Genomic DNA, 17,942 nt, shown 5'->3' with positions numbered 1-17,942 from the left:
TTTGAACTTGTTGCATAGCCAAAGGTGAGAACTTTATTATCATTGGTGCTGTGGGTTAAACCACAGAGCCTAGGACTTGCCGATCAGGTCGGCAGTTCAAATCCCCGCGACGGGGTGAGCTCCCGTTGCTTGGTCCCTGCTCCTGCCAACCTAGCAGTTCGAAAGCACACCAGTGCAAGTAGATAAATATTCTTCTCTGGTGCTTTCTGGATTTCGTAGGGAGTCCTTTGGAGTTGGAGAGGGTCTGGCTGGTTGTCTAGTGTCTAACCTTCTGTTTGATGAAGGAAAGCTGGAGCCCTAACATTTCTGACAGATGACTGAGACTTGGCTTGAAGACTTTCGGTGAGGGAGACCCCACACATTCCTCTAGATAATTGGTTAGGAACCTAGGATGCTGCTGAGTCAGACTATTGGTCCACAGCGTAGGGGTAGAGAATGTTTGGCCCTCCAGATGTTGGTGAAATACAATGCTCATCAGCCTCAGCAATGGGCAATGGCCATGGATGATAAAGTCATGGAGTCATATACAGTGGTACCTCGGGTTACATACGCTTCAGGTTACATATGCTTCAGGTTACAGACTCTGCTAACCCAGAAATAGTACCTCGGGTTAAGAACTTTGCTTCAGGATGAGAACAGAAATCGTGCAGCAGCGGCGCAGAGGCAGCCGGAGGCCCCATTAGCTAAAGTGGTGCTTCAGGTTAAGAACAGTTTTAGGTTGATAAAATCCTGATATGGAATTATGAAAACATTGATGAGAGATGAGAGGCAGGACTGAGATTTGGAAATGCTTTGGAATTCATACCGTGGGAAGTTGCAAAATTAAGCTTATAATTTGGAAGACAATTGGATTTTTATTTTTTCCCCAGATTGTGATTTGATATGTTAATTGGATGTTTTTTGTTGGAAAATTAATAAATACTAAAACAAAAACAAAAACAAAGAACAGTTTCAGGTTAAGAACAGACCTCCAGAACGAATTAAGTTCTTAACCCGAGGTACCACTGTAATTGTAGATTTGGAAGGGAGCCTGAGGATAATCTTTTCCAACTCCCTGCAACGCAGGAATGTGCAGGTTCCCCATACAGGGATCAAACCTGGGTGTTTATCAGCACCCGCTCTAACCAACTGATGTGAGTTGTACTTCACCAGCATCTGGAGGGGCAAAGATTCCCCACACCTGATCTAGCTCAGTGTTGTCTGTGTCGGCTGTCAAGGTGTTTCAGGCAGAGGACATGCAAACTATGGGGAGGAAATGTGCTTTTATTTATTTAAGGCATTTCTATGCAAATCGGTTTCCAGGGTGATGTGCAATGTATGCAGATCACAATAGAGCAAAACAGATGTATTGATAATTTAAAAAGAGGTGGCAGCTATTCAGCTCTGAGGTTCTGATTGCTGGACTTTTCGGTGGTAGTCTAGGGCACTTCAATCTGCTAGGCGAAGGGAATGTGTGTTTGCCTTCTCCGCTGCCTCTGCAGAGTTTACGCGGCATCAGCTTGACAGCTTTCATTTGTAGCAAATCATAGAGTGCAGAATGTATTTGGAAATGAATCCACAGAGCTTGTCCCCCAAATTTATTCAAGCCACTGCTGTGCTAGAGTCCAAAAATAAATAAGACTGAAACAAGTTGTTTTACCTTTATTTTGTGCAATTGTTTTCCCCCGGGGTATGTCCTTTATTCCGAGTTTGAAATGCCTTGATGACAGGGTCTATAAGAGAATATCAGGATCTTGGTGGCGTTCCATAGAACAGGCGTGCCATATTGCTGCTTTGTAAGATTGCGGGGTATTATGAAATCCCAACTTGATATTAAATCTTGCCTATAAAGCTGAAATCGGCTTAGCTTTCCAATGGCATGGCTCTTAAATGAGATTAGCATCTAAATAAGAGCAATAAGGCATTGCTCAGCGGAGTTAATTGCTGAGAATTGTTCAGCAATCCTTGCAAATAGATAAATCATGGGTATTTATGAATCTATTACCAGGAATCAAATTCCACCAGTACTCCTTTGTAATGCAAAGCTACCTTTATCGAGGCTCATGAGGTGGAATAATTTAGCGCTTTACAGTATTTGAAGTGAGCGCTGCATAGAGTCAGCTGCATAGAGGGTCTTATCAGAGTTTACAGTTGCCGTTTAGGCAAGAAATACTCACTGAGCATCCTCTTAGGCAAAAATAAATAAATAAAAGCCAGGCCACAGCTGACATTTTCTGAATTTACAACTATTGGCGCAAAACTGAGACAGTGGAAGGCAGGTTTTGTTTAGAAATATATCTGGAGTATTGATGGTGGCTTTTCATTCCTCTGGAGAGAGATAAGAAATAAATAACAGCAGGATTGTTGCAGCTGGAGCTCCCAGCTACAGAGCTTTGGTTTTAAGTGTTGCATAAAAAGCAGAATTTTTCCAGGGTGATCTTTCATCCCATCCACACTGGTGGGTTTTCCTTTCCGTGGAACTCCTGGAATTATAGCAGCCCTTGTGCGCTCTGCAGCTGACAGCTTTGCTGAGAGCAATAGTTTGAGGTCAGGACCAGCAGAATCTGGCCATGGTCTATGGCAGGCAGCAGGATCGCTCCCTCTAAGAATGAACTAAAACTGCCCTGTGGGGAAAAAGGAGATGGGGAAGGCAGGCAGGCAGGCAGGCAAATGGTTGATCTTTCCCTTTCTTCTCACAGGTCCATGTTTCATTTGTTCATGTAGTTGTTTCAGTATTTTAAAACTGTAAAACCTGGCAGAAAGGCACAGTGTAAATGCAATCCAGCAATCAGTAATAATAATCTCAGTGCCTCCATGCAGACAAGACTGGAGCCTAGTGGGAGCTGACAGTGAAGAACATACCAGTATGTGTGGCTTGGGTGAATTCCAAGGTATACAAAAGTACAAAAAAAGTTTTTACAAAAAAGGGGCAGCCCTCCTCTCCCCAGACCAGCTCCTGAGGGACCAAACATGCCCATCAAATCCAGCACCCTGTTCTCACAGTGGCCAACCAGTTGTCTAATGGAAACTACAACTGGGAAGGGTTTATAATAGTATAATCAGGGCTTTTTTTCAGCCGGAACTCACAAGAACTCAGTTCCGGCACCTTTCAGGTAGGCACCATTATAGCAAGGGAGGCTTTCATGGCGAGTTCCACCACCTCTTTTTCTAGAAAAATAGCAGTTGTGTTTAACATTATACATCCCCTCAAACCCCAAATTGCTTTTGTGGTTGTCCTGGTTGTCTTAAAAGCACCTACAGTCTCCACTTCCCTCCTTTGGTAGTAGTGGGGGCAAGATTTTTTTTAAAGGAGACGGGCTGTCTCTCTGTAGCAAATGTAACCTCGCCACCCCACCCCCCCGCTGGCCGCCAGCAGCAGCAGCCTAGGAACAGGTTAACGTTTCTCTCAAAAGTAGAACATGTAAACCACTTGAAGTTTGGGGTCCTTCCTGCAGTGATCTCGTTTCCTTGGCAACGAGCAGCGGCCATGCTCTCCTCCTCTGTCTTCCCTGTTTTAAAATGGAACGCTTCTGACATGCTGCTGGTCTGCTATGGTAACAGGTGGCCCTTGAAATCTATTAGCGAGGAATGGGCTCCCCAGCCAATAATGGGGGGGGGGGGCAGGTGTTCATTTCCGATGACAAAAGGGAGAGAAAAGTGGTCGCAGGCTCCTCTTCTGTTTTTCACATGATTTGATTAAGACCTGGAATGCCCTGGTAGGGGCTGCTCTGTCTGTTTGTTGTTTGTGTCCCCCACCCCTTTTACATTTTTACATTTATCTACCTGAGAGTTTTCCTTCCTTCCTTGAAAGGTGATCTGCACATTTCTGCTGTTAGATTATTATTTTTTATTTTTGCTCTCTGTGTGATAGACTAAAGGGTAGTGATGTGCTGGTCCCGGGGGGAAGGTTGCAGTTGGCGTGGTCAAAGTCCGGTCCTGGGTCACGAGTCTGGAAACAGTTCACAAAGAGTGAGGCAGGGTCCGAAGCAGGAAGCCGGGCAGGGACGGGAACTCTGGAAGGACATGTCTGGCTCCGGGCAGAAGCAGGTATTCAACGACGTTGCTCCCGCAACCTGGGGCTGACTGGCCTTTATCTTCTCTGAGGCCAGGGGCGGTCCCGGCCCCCAGGAGACCCGCCTCTCCTGGCCTTAAGGCAAGCACTCCTCCTGGGAGAAACCAGTTCCCTCTGCCTCTTTGCCCTGAGCCTCTGCAGCTCAGGAGAAGCTGGAGGGTTACTGGACCCATGGGGAGACTCACCTTCCCCTGACAGGACTGGGAGAGGCGCACCTGTAGGCACTGTTTCCTCAATCACCTCCGGAGCCAGAGTGGAATCACCTGGTGCCTGCTCCTGAGGATCCGGCACAGGTGCAGGCACTTCAGATCCAAGGCCCTGCCCCAGCTCAGCCGGCCCTGGAGAAGGGGACTCCTGTGCAGGCTGAGGTTTCTCCGGTTCAGCCTCTGAATTGGATTCCCAGGCCATCACAAGTGATTAACAGCTAATAGAAAGGCTTTCCTGAAGCTCTTGGAACGTTTTGCGATGTTAGCTGTGCAGTGAGGACAATCTTACAAGGTAGACCACTATTATTATCTCTACGTCACCACAGGGGTGCTAAGGCTTTAGAGAAAGGGGTGGGGAAATCTCAGGTCTGAGGGCCATCCAGCCTCCTCCCTCTGGCCCTTGGAACCCTCCCCAGCCACACTCCTTTTGGGCCTTGCTTCATACCCCAGATGTTGTTGCATTGTTAGAATGTGTTCCTGATCCCTGATAATGCATTGCTTGTCTTGGTGGAGGATAAAGAGGATAAAGAATGCTATGAAGGTGCATGTTGAGCACAAGCCCCTCTTTATCCTGATACAGTGGTGCCTCGCAAGACGAATGCCTCGCAAGACGGAAAACCCGCTAGACGAAAGGGTTTTCCGTTTTGGAAGTGCTTCACAAAACGAATTTCCTATGGGCTTGCTTCGCAAGACGAAAATGTCTTGCAAGTTCCTGCAGGGTCCCCCCCCCCTTTTCCCAAGCCGCTAAGCCGCTTATCAGCTGAACCGCTAAGCCGCTTAACAGCTGATCCGCTAAGCTGCTTATCAGCTGATCCGCTAAGCCCGCTAATAGCGCTAATCCGCTAAGCTGCTAATGGGCTTGCTTCGCAAGACGAAAAACCGCAAAACGAAGAGACTCGCAGAACGGATTCTTTTCGTCTTGCGAGGCACCACTGTATTGATTTACTAGCACCCGTAGCTGAACCCACCCTGAGAGCTCAGGGTGGTAGTAACTAACAGCTAAACTGCAACTCCAGAATATCCGCAGGATATTAGAAGCACAACATCGGAACTAAAATTAACCTCTACCAGCTCAGTCCCATCTGTTAAAATAAATACCTGCTGCCTACATAGAAACGTAGGAAGTTTCCTTATACTGAGTCAGACCTTTGGTCCATCCAGGTCAGTATTATCTATGCTGACAGGCATTGGTTATGGTTCTCCAGGGTTTCAGACAGGGCATTTCTCATCCTGCCTGGAGACTCCCCGAAGAGACACTGCGACTCAGTGTAGACAATGTTAAGTATAATGGTTTAATTGGCACTGTAATGGAGAATGCCTGTATGTAGATTACTAAGGGTTAAACTGGGAATTTCCATCGAAGCTAAAGAAGTGCTCTCCAAGTGTATAGCAGGTTGGTGATTAACTGTGAATGTTCTCTTCTCTGCCATGTGCCTGACTTAGATCACATGAAAGAAATAGTAGAAATATATAATAAAAAATTAAAAACAATTGTCCAGTAGCACCTTCAAGACCAACTAAGTTTGTTCTTCGTATGAGCTTTCGTGTGCATGCACACTTCTTCAAATAGGATTGTATTCTACACATATGGTTGCCTCCATTTTGTGTGAGTTGGAGTCTTTGTTTTCAAGCAGCCAAAGGATGTGATAATGAGGTCTCTCCTAAAGGGAAAACAGTCTCCAAGCTCTAATGGAGGCTGGAGAGAGAGAGAGAGAGCGCTCAGATTTTAGATTTGTTTGGAGTATTTCATATTTTATAAGAAGCTGAGCCTGTGCTGGACATGCACACGATTGTATGGAATTATTTGGTTGTATTGTTCATTGTTTTTCTACCAGTTTTTCTTTGAAGACATTCTGGTTAGTAAAGCTCTGAATAATAAGTATGGGTCTGGACAGTTTTTATTCCAAAAGGTATCCATTTTTATGCATCCGGTTGCTTCAAGCTGCACAATATTAATATCTGCAATAGACAATACAGAGCTTAATGGTAAGGACCAATGTTTTGACTGGATATAAGGCAAATTTCTGTGCGTCTTTGAATTCCCTGGCCAATAAAAATGGCCAGCAGTCCCACGGACACTTGCCTAAGGAAGAGATTCTGCAGTGTGGCTTACTTCTGTGTAGACATGCATAGGATTGTGCTCTCAGTTAATTAATCCAGAATAGAGAGTATAGTATGCCCCTTTACATAGTCTGAGGACCATGGAGGCTACATTCAGGTAGCATCAATAGTGGAAGCCAGCTTACTTTAATCATCGACCTCAGCTTGTGGGCATTTCACACAAGTTTGATGTGCTCCTGCTGTTAGAATAAATGTGAAATGGAAGCCACTGGTCATTTAAAAATTGAGAGGGAGACGAACACATAGATCTACGTGCTCCGGTGCCAACTTTTGCTGTGCATCATAATTCCCCATGGCCATGAATTGATAGAGCATCCACTTTGCATGCAGGTACTAGGTTCAGTCCCCAGAACCTCTAGGTGGGGCTGGGAGGGAACCCAGCCTGAAACCCTGGTCAGTTACTGCCAGTCTCTGTATGCAATATCCAGCAAGATGGACCATTGATTGACCCAATTTAAGGCAGCATCCTAAGGGAAGGAAGGAGCAAAATATTACACTTGGTGGAATGACAAATTGTCTTTCCTGTGGAGTGGCTGCTGTGTTTGTACATAGCAATAATACAAGAAATTATGCTTCATAAAGCATACGGTGTGGTCATCTCTCCCACTGCCCACTTAGCATGAAGCCTGAACCTGAAATTGTGCTCTGTTTCTCTCTGACCAGCTAGGATTCCTGAGTAAAGTTTGACTTAAGTCGGGCTGGTGATCTTGACTTGGTAGGAAAACGAACAAACAAACCGTCATCCTAGGATTGGACATCGTGCTATGCCTGTCGGGGGGAGCATGGGGGAGGGGGGAGCAAAGCAGGAGTGACCAGCCTTCGTGCACAGTATGCTTTATAAAGCCATAGGTGGTTGTGTGTGTTTAATTTTTTTGCTTGTTCTTAGTTGGGGAAAGGACTGCTTATTAAGAACACAATAAGAGCCCTGCCAGACCTTTTGGCGTTTGTAAGCATATTGGCAGATTGGTGAAACTGCCCTGGGCACTTTAATCCAAGCGCACGCTGTGAACTGTTATGTAAGTTACAATAGACTGCTTCTTTCAAAACTAATTTCAGTGGGGAGAGGGGACCTGCTGGATCAGGACAACTGCCTGTCTAGTTATCACTTGACCAACCAGATGTCTGGGGAAGACTGAGTGCAACAGTGCTCTCCCCACATGCAATTCTCAGCAACTGGTATTCAGAGGCGTAATGCCTCTGGCAGTGGAGGTAGAACATAACCATCTTGGTTAGTGGCCATTGAAAGCTTCGTCCTCCTTGAGATTGCCTAATCCTCCTTTAAAGCTAACCAAGTTGGTGGTGGCCTTTTGAATTATGGTGCTGGAGGAGACTTGAGAGTCCCATGGACTGCAAGAAGATCAAACCTCTCCATTCTGAAGGAAATCAGCCCTGAGTGCTCACTGGAAGGACAGATCATGAAGCTGAGACTCCAATACTGTGGCCACCTCATGAGAAGAGAAGACTCCCTGGAAAAGACCCTGATGATGGGAAAGATGGAGGGCACAAGGAGAAGGGAACAGCAGAGGACGAGATGGTTGGATAGTGTTCTCTAAGCTACCAGCATGAGTTTGACCAAGCTGCGGGAGGCAGTGGAAGACAGGTGTGCCTGGCGTGCTCTGGTCCATGGGGTCATGAAGAGTCGGACACGACTAAATGACAAAACAACAACAAAGTTGGTGGCCATCGCTGCCTCTTGTGGGAGCGAGTTCCATAGCTAAGCTATGTGCCGTGTAAATAATTGATCCAGTTATATTGATACTAGGACCTTCTACGTAGGACTTAATAGCAAATACTGCTGTAAATCTTTTTTTAAAACAACAACAACAACAGAGGCAATGGTTTTGAAATAAGATTTCCAAGAACAAGGACCAAACTGCTCTTTGCATTCACTTTAGCAGTGGCTCCCGCTGTTTTGAGTGAATGTACAGCAGAGTCAATCTTTTGAGGATTCCTGATTTCTCACGGTAAGATTCCTCAGTTTATAAAAACCAAAACATGCAAAATGAACTTTCTCCTTTAGGGTTAATTAGAAAGTTAATCCAAAGTCCATTAAAGTTATTGAATATTCTCCCCAAAACTTCAGGGGAGCCCTTAAGTTAACAATAAAGCCAAGCACATTTAACCAAGGGGGAAAGGGAATGGTTATTACAGTAAATTAGTTCCTAGAGAATATTGAGGTTTTAATTATTATAAATGCCTTCCAGAATAGCCTACTATCTTCATTAGCTGAGGCCTAAGATAACCCTGTTACCTTAATATATATTTTTACACCCTGAGTAACTAATCTGGAATTGTCGAACAAATACCAGCCAAGAATAATTTTAACACTGGCTGGGACCATGGAGCAGAAGAGAGAATTGGCATTACTTCCCAACTTTTACCTTATTGCGTAGAAGATGTCAAATTTAGTTTCAAGAACTACAACAGACCTGGAAGGCATCTGTTATTTTAGGGAAGAAAAAGTCACAGTTAGAAATAGTCTCACAGGAGAGTGCCTTAAGAAAGTATCCAGAATGCTGCTGTTAGCATTTTACTAAAAAAAAAAAAAAAAGCGGAAGCAAAAAAAATAAAATAAAGCAATACTGATTTTGAACAGAATTTAATCTGCTTTCCCCCAGTAACTTGCTGCTGTAGCTAGAATGACAACTCTTCGTTGTTATATAAGCATTTTTGCAGTGGTTTTCCCATCTGTACATGACACTTAGTAAACCTTAGAATACCCTGTAAGGTTGACCACGTGAAAGAGATAGGGGTTTGAGGCTGAGTGGCTTGACCAGGGCCACACAATGACCTGAAATTTGAAGAGGGATCCAAACAGCTACTCATCCCCTTCCTAAGGTTCCAGGAGTCGCAAAGTCTGAAGAGAACTACCCAACCATGTTCATTTTAACACGAGTAGAACCCCCGCGGGAGTAGAAGGGACACGGGTGGTTCTGTGGGTTAAACCACAGAGCCTAGGACTTGCCAATCAGAAGGTCGGGGGTTCTAATCCCCACGATGGGGTGAGCTCCCGTTCCTCAGTCCCTGCTCCTGCCAAGCTAGCAGTTCGAAAGCACGTCTACTTGTACTTTGACCACTTTGACGTGCTTTCGAACTGCTAGCTTGGCAGGAGCAGGGACCGAGCAACGGAAGCTCACCCTGTCGCGGGGATTCGAGCCACTGACCTTCTGATCGGCAAGTCCTAGGCTCTATGGTTTAACCCACAGCGCCACCCACATCTGTGGGAGCTATATATCCCCTCTAATTGGCCCAAGTCATTTTGGCACCCGAGGCAGACCACAAAATGGTGTGTGTCCCCTCCTCTCCAGACAAGAAGAGGTGGGTGAAGAACTACATCAGGAACAAAGGGTGGGGAAATATAGATCTACATCGGAATCTGCTGCCTCTCTGGTTTCTGCTGCCTGAAGTGGTTGCTTTGCCTTGCCTCATGGTTGTGCTGCTCCTGGCTGCTGTACACAGCCTGGCCACTGTATTGCTCTGACACGAATACCTTGATTGACAGTAGCTTCCCATGGTCTCATGTGGGTCTTTCCTATGCCTGCTACCTGCATGCTTTTAACTGAAGAGATTGGACGGTGGGCTGGACTTCTTTTGCTTGCAGAGAATGAGCTATGTCACCTCCACTTGGAGTGGGCTTCCTTTCAGCTTAAACAAGCAAAATGTAAACAATACCAATGGGGTACTTTCAAAGTGTCTCTTCCAGTCACTGTCCAATACAACCAAGCATCCCTGTGGGTTGAATTTGGAATTCACAAGCAGATTTGCCACTGCGCAATTATGTAATCCATTTTCAACAATAACCCAGGCACTTCTCTTGTACAGGCATACTTCTTGCTATAATAAACCTCTTAAAATGTCACTATCAGTTCAGTTGCCCTTGAGGAATGTGTTTATGGAGTTTGCTATAATGAGGAAATTTAATTGAAGAAGTTCAAAATGAGTTAAGTGCTTCGTGTACACTGTTGCTTGGAATGAGCTTGTGCTTTAAATTGATATTTCTATGCGTACACAAACACACACAGCTGCCTCACATATGCTGTGACGTAGCCCAGCATCTTAAAATTAGTTTTGTTATGGGGAAGATGTAAAAGGTCACACACTCCACCCCCCCATATCAATTGTCTATTGGGAGAACCTTAGGCTATAGCATGGTTTGGACAAAACGTCACTCCTGCCAAATTGTGGAAGGAAGTGCGGTACGGAATACTTGACAAAGTTAATGTGAGCTATGGGAATAGATGGAGTTCTCCAATTTTTGTCATGTTGATGCTCTGCAGCAGCTTTTTTTTGCAAATAAATTTTCTTTTTGTCACAGATGAAAAATAAATGACACATTCCTATAGGTCAGCCACGTCCAACTCCCAAGAGACTGTGATTTACTCACATTATAAAAATACTGGCTGTGATCTACCCATTGTTATTGACAGGCAAAGTTGTTGAGCTTTTTTGGGGGGAGCCAAAGCTTTTTCTGGGGGGGGGGGGAGATAAAGATCTGCTACAAATGTCCAGTGATCTACCAGTAGATCATGACCTACCTGTTGGACGTGCCTGCTATAGGTAGATAAATTGTGGCTCTCACTAAAGTAGAAGCCTGATGTTGTAGCAACAATAAGAGGCTTGGTGGTTAAGAAAGGTAAAGGACCGCTGGGTGGTTAAGTTCAGTCAAAAGGCGACTGTGGGGTTGTGGCGTTCATTTCGCTTTCAGGCCGAGGGAGCCGGCGTTTGTCCGCAGACAGCTTTCTGGGTCATGTGGCCAGCAGGACTAAACCACTTCTGGCGCAGCGGAATACACTGACTGAAACCAGAGTGCACGGAAATGCCGTTTACCTTCCTGCCACAGCAGTACCTACTCATCTGCTTGCGCTGGTGTGCTTTTGAACTGCTAGGTTGGCAGGAGCTGGGACAGAGCAATGGGAGCTCACCCCACCACGAGGATTTGAACTGCCAACCTTCTGATCGGCAAACCCAAGAGGCTCAGTGGTTTAGACCACAGCACCACCCGCATCCCTGCTTGGTGGTATGGATCAGGCTCTACCTAAAGGACAAAGCACAATAACAAAGGACCAGCGACCCACAGTGGCCCATCACAGCTTCCCACAGCCTGAAGCAGCTGCAGAAGGGGGGAGGGGGCTTCTTTAAAAAAAATTAAAATGTGGACATAGGCAATGCCTTTGGACCACCTCATATATCTGGGGTGGAGAAGCTTTGCCCCCCCCAGGTGTTGCTGAACTACAACACCAATAATCCCTGACCACTGGCCATTTTTTTCTAAGGCTGATAGGAATCCACATTCCCCCAGCCCCTGCACTGCTGCTATGCCTGACTAAGGGATACACAGCATGGCTATTTCTTGAAAGCAATGTGGTGCTTTTCACAGCAAGCTGTTTCCTGCTTTGTTCTATGGGGAATGGAGGTAGCATTATGAAGAATTTGAAGGGTGCTTTTAAAGGATTGTGTAAGACTAGAGTAAGACTGGGTAAGATGAGAGAGAGAGAGAGAGAGAGAGAGAGAGAGAGAGAGAGAGGCAGGCATCTTACCTGGTAAAGCAAAATAAATGCAGGTGATTTATTATTTTTTTAAAAGGGAAGGAGCAGAAACATTTGTGTCCCTTTCAAATTACTTTTTAGGGCAGGTGAAGAAGGGAGCTTTCCTGGAAAGCAAAGAGCCTGCAGAAAATGCGGTGGTGTTTTTTTAAAAAAGACAAAGCAAGGCTGGTACAGTAATCAAGATAGTTATGCACTTTTGCTTAAGTACTGTCTTGTTAATTTAGGAATGCCGCCCTCTGGATTAGGTCTTGAATATTTATGCATCTTTCCAAATGCTAAGGTGACATAAATCTGCCATGAAGTATCAGGTGGCTTCTGATGAGGGAGATGTCATTTGCCTTCCTCAACTTTTGATGTGGAAGAAGTGATATGTGAATATACTCCATTTTGCTCTTCCATTGGTTAAAGAAAAACGTGGGGGGGGCCTTCGCTTCTTTTCATTTGAGCTTTTATAAGAAAATCTTCGGCTGCTGTCAGTCTCTGATATTGAAAGCAGCATGTTATTCACTCTGGGCAGCCACCAATAAAATTTCAGAATCCATCACTCAGTGATGGGTGTTCTTAATCTGCCTGCTACATGCATCTGTGGCCTTTCGCTTCCTAATTCTGCAGTACATTTTAATAGAGCTGGCATTTTGCATTATGGTGCCCTTCAGAGTCCATTAAATACATTCGTAGCAGCAAGATTTCAAGCATTCTTAATGGAAACACAAGACACTTTCAAAATTAATAAGTGCTCTTTAATATGTTAAACAATGTTCACGTATCGTGATTCCAAATAACATCAAATACTTTATCACAATCTCCACTGCACAAGCTCAAGCTTGTTGTGCTCTAACATAATTTGAACGTCTAGTTTATTGTCCTTCAAAGAATGTGAAACATTTACTTTTTCTATTATGTAATAAAACCGGAAGAATAACATCTTGCAGTATAACGGGGGGTGGGTGGGGGTTGTGTCATTTAGGGACTGGATACCAGATTAGCAGCCACACCTCCCAAGTGGTCTTCTCTTTGGACTGAGGGCCCAAACATGTACGGTAATACAGGATATATTTGATTGGCACTTTTTATTCCAGGTTAGTTAACCAAGGCATCCACCTCTGTTAGCCAGGATCCAAAGAACTGCACAACAAGTCAGATGTGTCCAAGAGGGCTTTGGGTTTCTATTTTTAAATAGGCTATTCCTGCACTGACAGATATCAAATCACAAGAACCATGGCTCAAAGGGAGATCGCACACTGCATGCAGAAGGTGCTGGGTTCAATCTCTGGCATTTCCCAGATACTTGCAAACCATTACCTGATCTGTGTGGGCCAGTGCTCTGGCTTAGTGTCCTGGCTTTGCATAAGAGAATTTCCTTACTTTAGATTCTGGGGAGATTTTTCAAAAACAGTTTCTGATTGGGCTGATTAAAGGAAGAGTTAGGAGGAATTAAAGAACCATTTAATGAGGGTGAAAGAGGAGAGCACAAAATATGGTCTGAAGCTCAACATCAAAAAAACTAAGATCATGGCCACTGGCCCCATCACCTCTTGGCAAATAGAAGGGAAAGAAATGGAGGCAGTGAGAGATTTTACTTTCTTGTGCTCCATGATCACTGCAGATGGTGACAGCAGCCACGAAACTAAAAGACGCCTGCTTCTTGGGAGAAAAGCAATGACAAACCTAGACAGCATCTTAAAAAGCAGAGACATCACCTTGCCAATAAAGGCTCACATTGTTAAAGCTATGGTTTTCCCAGTAGTGATGTATGGAAGTGAGAGCTGGACCATCAAGAAGGCTGATCGCTGAAGAATTGATGCTTTTGAAATATGGTGCTGGAGGAGACTCTTGAGAGTCCCATGGACTGCAAGAAGATCAAACCTATCCATTCTGAAGGAAATCAGCCCTGAGTGCTCACTGGAAGGACAGATCCTGAAGCTGAGGCTCCAATACTTTGGCCACCTCATGAGAAGAGAAGACTCCCTGGAAAAGACCCTGATGTTGGGAAAGACTGAGGGCACATGGAGAAGGGGATGACAGAGGACGAGATGGTTGGACAGTGTCCTCGAAGCTACCAGCATGAGTTGCACCAAACTGCAGGAGGCAGTGGAAGACAGGAGTGCCTGGCATGCTCTGGTCCATGGGGTCACGAAGAGTCAGACACGACTAAACAACTAAACAACAACAAAGGAAGAATGGAAGATGTGAGAGCTATGTGAGATCTCAAGCGGCTAAACCAGAGAATGAAAAAATAGAATTTCTGGATGTTAGCATTATCAGCCTTGGAATCAAGCAACAAGAACCATCTTCTAAGGTTGTGGACTTGTCTGGGGCATATCTCCATATTCCTATTCACCCAGCACACAGGAAATTCCTTCACTTATACAAGTGGATATCATCCACCCCACAGCTGTAGATGTGTGGTTCTGGGTTGCATCCATGCTTACTTTACTCACAGCAGACACATTGAATTAATTAGCAGGACTAAATTAGTTCCATTCATTTAATTGGGTTTACTCTGAGTAAAACCTGGTTGGATTCAATTCTTTGGTTCTGCACCCGCGATCTATCAGTATTTGGCAACATTATGATTCAACACGAGTTTTCATCAAGAAGGGCAAGACCTTCACCAAACACTCTTCTGCCCAAGAGCCCACATTTCTGTAGTCAACGTGGAGGAGAGTGATTCTGCACACACCTGTTTCTTATACTCCAGATTAGTTCATCTTGATTCCTATTTGCTCAGTCTTCCGTTGCTGTTGCAGACTCACCCGTGGGAAGAACAAGATGCTGTCAAAGATGCCAAACAGCACAGGCAGAAACTTCCTCACCACCACCCCAGTTTCCGCAGCTTGAATACAAATTTTGTTGCCATCGCTTGTGAAAAGAGATGATTCAGTTGATATTTCAGCTGAAAAGACACAAACTTTGCAAAAAAACACACACAAAAACAAACCTCTGTGTCTTGGCAAGACATTGAAATGGAAGAAGGATTACTCTTTTCCAGTATTTCAAAACCCTACCCTTCATTTGGGGGTTACATGAAACTTCTCTTGCAGTCGCATCAGCAATAATTTATCATGGAGAAGCCCCTGAAAGCTTCTCTGCTCAATAATTCTATGTGTGTGGATCAAGTTACAACCGAGGCTCCTTGCCAGATATGTATAGGGAAACTGCCTCTCATCTTCATTTCCCTAGGGTGTCTCATGCAATATTGCAAGGCTAAATAGTTACCTGCAACATTAAATAACTCACACAATATTAGCTTGTGGCCCTTTGCCCTGGCCTCGTATGGTCACCTTGTCTGCCCTTCAGGCTGCGGAGTTAATAAGCCTGGTTGTCACATTGTTCCAGTGCACAAGGCAACATGCTCTGAAAACAAATAGATGCAATCACACTTGCACTGATTTATTATTTTGGGCAAGCCGACAAAGAAATACGGTGCCACATAATGAAACTCGTTTCTAGTTTGATATTTGCAAGTTTGAAAACTGGAGCTGTGTTTCTCCAGGATAATGGAATGCCTGATGTTCTGCCTTGCTATTGATGACTGCTCTATTCTTTACTTTCCCTAATAAAATAAACAACATTATTTCAGCACACATTCCATCTTCTCTGGTAATAAAAGCAAAACATAAAGACAGGAATGTGCTGTTGGTATTTCTTCTGTGGGCTGTTTCAGCTCTGATATTTTGCAGGTGTGTGTTAATTGTGATGTGTCTTAAAGCAGCATTTATCTGTCTCTCTTGGCAAATACCCCATGTTGGACCCTTGTGCCATCTAATCCAGAATGCTTGATTATTCAATCTCTTCCTACCTTGAAATGTAGGTAACATCCACACTCATCTCTTTAAAGCATTGCTATACCATGGCTGTCCAAGTGGTATAGGAGTTCTCAGTGACAGAGCATATAGACTGCAAAATCTCCCCAATTCAGCTCTTAGCACTTCCTAGTTAAAAGAATCAGGTCTCAGGTTATCCCTATTCCCAAGTGAACAGTGAAATGCTTTGTATATTCCCAAGTTGATGGATCATAGAATCATAGAGTTGGAAGAGACCACAAGGGCCATCAAGTCCAACCCCCTGCCAAGCAGGATATCACTTCCCTTTCCTCTGTGGTCCCATTTATTTATGGATTATCTTGAACATCCCATTATCAGCTGTATTTTTCTAGCCCCGTAAGAAGATGCAGGATTCCCTTGTGATGGAAGCAGAAGCCTTGAAAGGGTAGAGAGTCAAACTTTACCCATAAAACCCTGTGCTCACCAGCTGTAAACCTTGCCTGTTCAGTTTTGCCACTACAGGGTGTTGTCATTGCTGCCTCTTTCTACCATTTAATGCCCAATTATACAGTGGTACCTTGGGTTACATACGCTTCAGGTTACATACGCTTCAGGTTACAGACTCTGCTAACCCAGAAATAGTACCTTGGGTTAAGAACTTTGTTTCAGGATGAGAACAGAAATTGTGCTCTGGCGGCGCAGCGGCAGCGGGAGGCCCCATTAGCTAAAGTAGTGCTTCAGGTTAAGAACAGTTTCAGGTTAAGAACGGACCTCTGGAACAAATTAAGTACTTAACCCGAGGTACCACTGTACTTCTATTTATAGCATGGCCCAGGAAACTTGCTGGACTCCAACTCCCATCCTCACTAGCTACTATGGTGGATGGTCAGTCATGATGATGATGATAATTAATGGTGATGGGTGTTGTGTTCCAGCAACACCCATAGGGCGACAGGGGTGGGCCACCCCTGCTTTATAGCAATGAAAGGCTATGCACTCACATTTTCTCCTGGACTTAAAGGACTGGAGAGTGGGGAGACAGAGAACACACGAGCGTTTCAGTTGTATATGTTCTCTTCTGGCTCTTTAAATTGGAAATGACAGGATGATGAGAGCAGCTGGTTTCACTGCAAGAAAGACCTGGCTCCAAAGCCTGCCTCCTTGTCATCTCATGCAGGCACTATTCTGCTTTTAGCATCAGCATTGCAACTGACACAGCTCTCTCTCTCTCTATCTGCAGAGCAGCTGTGGTGGTCTCAGGCAAGTGGGACCAGTTCTATCTGCTTAATTTGACCTCCAGGTCTCAACCCTGGAGCAACCTTTTCTCTTCTGACAAGTACAGCATCCCTTGTCCTGTTCCACTGCCAGTCCATCACCCACCCACTCTCCACTTTCTTTCCTTAGAGCAAAAATGAAAGATCACCTGCTCATGAGAAGGTGGGCATCAGAACCTAGGGGGAAAGCCAAGAGGCTTAAGCCTTGGCTGGGGGGCTGATAGAGGACAGAATGATGCTAGAAGGCAGTCCTTAAATGGTCCGCATGCCACTACTGGACAAATAGAAGCCCATGAGTAGCACTGTTTTTCCTAGGGCCTCTTTCGGTCAATGTCCCTGAATACTAGTTGTGCTTAACAGAATGGCATTGTCAAAATGTCCTTAAAACCAGGACAGAGTCCAGCTTCTCCCCTCTTTCTGCCGCCCCTCCGTTTCTGCTTTCAGCTTGGAATACAATAGAGATCTGATCTCTTTTTACATAGCTTTCTGCCAGTGTCTTACGTATTTGCTGATGCCAGCCCAGTTCACATTGTGAGGTTAGTGCAGTAAAACAGCTGAAACAACTTTTATTTGGCTTGACCTCAAGGATGTGCTGGATGATCAAAGCACGTTCCGATCATCGCAGGCTTCCCTTTAGTAGGCTCCTCATGTGTGACTTTCATAAAAACCTAAGCTTTGTGATTAAAATTGAAGGCTCTAATTTGTTTCTCTGGACACATGTGACTTGAACTTATGCTAGGCTTTGCCCATCATGGACATTGCATTTGTACCTATGTAGCTCTTTTCTCTTGTGATTTTTTTTTACACTGGTACCTCTGGAGGTCCGTTCTTAACCTGAAACTGTTCTTAACCTGAAGCACCACTTTAGCTAAAGGGGCCTCCTGCTGCTGTCACGCCGCCGGAGAACAATTTCGGTTCTCGTCCTGAAGCAAAGTTCTTAAACTGTGGTACTATTTCTGGGTTAGCAGAGTCTGTGA

General features: G+C 44.8%; 1 protein-coding gene and 1 long non-coding RNA gene across 5 annotated transcripts in view; one reads left to right on the top strand and one right to left on the bottom strand.

Moving 5' to 3' along the window:
* Positions 1-17,942, bottom strand: part of LOC310831357 — a 126,746-nt gene that overhangs the window by 76,970 nt on the left and 31,834 nt on the right. The window lies entirely within an intron of this gene.
* The window catches only part of SNX29 (sorting nexin 29), a 229,334-nt gene that overhangs the window by 187,646 nt on the left and 23,746 nt on the right, over positions 1-17,942 (top strand). The window lies entirely within an intron of this gene.

This window comes from Podarcis gaigeae, assembly GCF_964106915.1.
Source record: "Podarcis gaigeae genome assembly, chromosome: 14".
In the NCBI taxonomy this organism is placed as follows: domain Eukaryota; kingdom Metazoa; phylum Chordata; class Lepidosauria; order Squamata; family Lacertidae; genus Podarcis; species Podarcis gaigeae.
This window is presented reverse-complemented; position numbering and strand designations above follow the sequence as displayed.